Source organism: Pollicipes pollicipes, unplaced genomic scaffold, assembly GCF_011947565.3.
Source record: "Pollicipes pollicipes isolate AB1234 unplaced genomic scaffold, Ppol_2.1 Scaffold_7231;HRSCAF=8579_pilon_pilon_pilon, whole genome shotgun sequence".
Taxonomy (NCBI): Eukaryota; Metazoa; Arthropoda; class Thecostraca; order Pollicipedomorpha; family Pollicipedidae; genus Pollicipes; species Pollicipes pollicipes.
This window is the reverse complement of record NW_023597034.1, coordinates 30,872,364-30,876,001: the sequence shown is the minus strand read 5'-3', so window position 1 is coordinate 30,876,001 and position 3,638 is coordinate 30,872,364.

Genomic DNA, 3,638 nt, shown 5'->3' with positions numbered 1-3,638 from the left:
CTGTGCCACACTGGCTGGTCAACAATGTGGGCCCGGTTTCCAATTGCACTGTCTAGCCGTTTCGTAGGGAGCAACTTAAAGTTTCCTATGTTAGTGTAATTAGGAAGGTTCTACGTTGTTCACTTGGCAGTGTCGCAGAAACTTGTGGGAGTGAGTCTCGACTGCACGATGTTTCAAACTTTTTTTGGCGTAAGGCCGCTCGGAGCTGCGGTGGCGGTTTGCGAGTTATAGGCTCCGGGAAAGCGAAGCCTTGCCCGCCCAGTGCCCAGTCGCTCCAGCTGAAAATGTTCTCACTGTTCAAATGGGATTTGCTAGGATTGTGCGGCATCGCTCGTGACTGGAGAGGTGTGAAGCACCATAAACTCAAAGAATTAGTTTTTCAAGAGACGTGTGGCCACTGCGAACGTGCAAAGAAATGCTGCTCATGGATATAAATCTTGCGTTCTCTACATGAAAATCCGACGATTTCTGGACAGAAATGGGAGAAAGAAATGTGGAAAATGAATGTGTACGTGTACCGTCATTGCCAATGACAACGCACATGGCAATAAAGATACGCGCATTTGATCTTTTTGGTTTTTAGTAATATAATCTAAACAATCTGCGTAATAACGTTATTATGATATCCGTTACTTGGTTTGAACTCAACGGTTAGTGTCGGATATGACGGCTGTTTCGGATTCCGTGGAATTTTCCCAAGTTTTGATTTTTTCTAACGAACACCCATGTTTCGGCAAAAGATTGTCAACTTTCTTTGCTCCTGGGAAACAAGTCGTAATGTGTTATAGCATCTTAGTCGGCCGTGGGACAGAAACATTCCCACTGGCCTGCGACACCCGACGCCTGTCATTTAGGTTTTCTGCATTTCACTGTGAAAATTTTGCATTTCGCTGTGTGGGAAAACGGGTGAGAAGAGTCTGTAGCGAGTCAATTTAAATAAAGAGGTTAGCCTTCTCTGGCCATACCGGTCGCCCCAAGGACGTTTTCCAGGCCCCATACATGATGAGCGTTTGTCGCATCTTGCCGTCAGAATCGAGGCAGATGTTCTGTCCGATTCACAAAAGTTCCGTATTTTATGGTGCATAGTTGAAAGTTCGGTGCCAAGACTCCAAAGGGGGGCACGGTTGTACCATTTCAGGGCAAAGTTCACCGTCTTTTCGGCCGCGGGGAATAGAATGTCGGAACAGGCCACAAGATCACGTGTGCGACCCAAAGTCTTCTTTGGAACCGTCTAGCTGACGGTATGTTGCGTTTAAAAACGCAAGAGCGCTTTTTTCCCCCTCTGCCCGTTCCCACACCCAGTCACTTCTTCCACCCACTCTGCTCTCTGAACGTAGCCAGACAGCATAAATACAACTTGCTCGACCTGTATGTGAGAAGGTTGGTACAGCATAGTTCAGCGGCGCTGTAACAGGACATTGTAATATCACCACTTAGTGAATTACCAAACCTTAAACCAGCGGATTAACACGTCACTGTGTAGTGCACTTGACCTCAGAATTCAACATGCATTTTTGTCACAGCAGCATGGCATTCCGCACTCGTGTGAGCGACCTTCTAGAAGCGGCGATTAGCACTGACTGTTTACCATTGCGTTTATCGTTGCTCCCTTCCCATGTAAATCTTGGATGTTGGTCATTCTTTTACTGCGATTTTTTCCTCCACAATATTGTTTTCCACCACATGTCTTGGCAAATGGTGTTGCGTTTCCGACGGAGCGCTCTCCGCGCGTAGCTCTCAGAGTGCCGTGTTTCCGACGGAACGCTCTCCATGGTATAGTTGTTCACAGAGAGTGCTGCGTTTCCGACGGAACGCTCTCCATCTTTTAGTTTTTCACAGAGAGTGCTGTGTTTCCGACAGAACGCTCTCCATGGTATAATTGTTCACAGAGAGTGCCGTGTTTCCGACGGAACGGTCTCCATGGTATAGTTGTTCACTGGGAGTGCTGCGTTTCCGGGGGAACGCTCTCCATCTTTTAGTTGTTCACAGAGAGTGCTGTGTTTCTGACAGAACGCTCTCCATGGTATAATTGTTTGCAGAGAGTGCCGTGTTTCCGACGGAACGCTCTCCATGGTATAGTTGTTCACAGAGAGTGCTGCGTTTCCGGCGGAACGCTCTCCATCTTTTAGTTGTTCACAGAGAGTGCTGTGTTTCCGACAGAACGCTCTCCATGGCATAATTGTTCACAGAGAGTGCCGTGTTTCCGACGGAACGTTCTCCGTCGTATAGTTGTTCACAGAGAGTGCCGTGTTTCCGACAGAACGCTCTCCGTCATATAGTTGTTCACAGAGAGTGCTGTGTTTCCGACAGAACGCTCTCCATGTATAACTGTTCACAGAGAGTGCGTGTTTCCGACAGAACGCTCTCCGTCATATAGTTGTTCACAGAGAGTGCTGTGTTTCCGACAGAACGCTCTCCGTCGTATAGTTGTTCACAGAGAGTGCTGTGTTTCCGACAGAACGCTCTCCATCGTATAGTTGTTCACAGAGAGTGCCGTGTTTCCGACAGAACGCTCTCCGTCATATGGTTGTTCACAGAGAGTGCCGTGTTTCCGACAGAACGCTCTCCGTCGTATAGTTGTTCACAGAGAGTGCCGTGTTTCCGACAGAACGCTCTCCGTCGTATAGTTGTTCACAGAGAGTGCCGTGTTTCCGACAGAACGCTCTCCGTCGTATAGTTGTTCACAGAGAGTGCCGTGTTTCCGACAGAACGCTCTCCGTCTCAGTCAGAGAGTGCCGTGTTTCCGACAGAACGCTCTCCGTCACATAGGTGTTCACAGAGAGTGCTGTGTTTCCGACAGAACGTTCTCCGTCGTATAGTTGTTCACAAAGAGTGCCGTGTTTCCGACAGAACGCTGTCCGTCATATAGTTGGTCACAGAGAGTGCTGTGTTTCCGACAGAACGCTCTCCATCGTGTGATTGTTCACACCCGATTCCGATCCCAAGTTGTCATTCCTACACTATCGGCGTGGTGTAGGAATGACAACTTGGTGTCCACAACGGAGGGCTGTTGTCACGTTAATCCCGCATTTACGGGGAAGAAACGACACTACATGTTGTGCAGGCGTCTGCCAGTCGCAAAGTAGTACTCTTGACAAGTTCCGCGGTGGCGATTTCATAAATCGGCTTGGCCACTGACGGGAATTTGTCCTGTTTAATGGCTGCTGACTGACTGTGACAGCTGCACACACGCGCGCTGGGCGTGTTTTCTGTTTGATGTGGCGTGTTGGAGCGAGAGCCTGACGCATGGGCACTGAACTGGGTTTACGGCTGCTACCGTTGCTGATCGATACAATGAGTACCATTATTCTCCATCATCTTGCCGCTTAGTTTATCGTAAATCAAGCTCGGTGGCGTCATTATGTTTATTAATACATTATTATAATGTGTCCGTAATATTTACACTCGCATATATGCACGCTACAAAATGGTTGCCGTTGACACTGAGGACGACTGGCGGCTCAAAAGGCCGCAATAATGCGCGCCAGCCGACGGCGGGCGCGCCAATATTTGTACAAACAGCATACAAACGCGCAGCGTATCGCCGCAACAAACAGCGGCGGCGTGCGAGCCCACGCGGCTCGCGGTCCGCTGCCGCCGCGGAGCGCGAGGCAGCGCCGCCGGCACCGCCAGCCTCG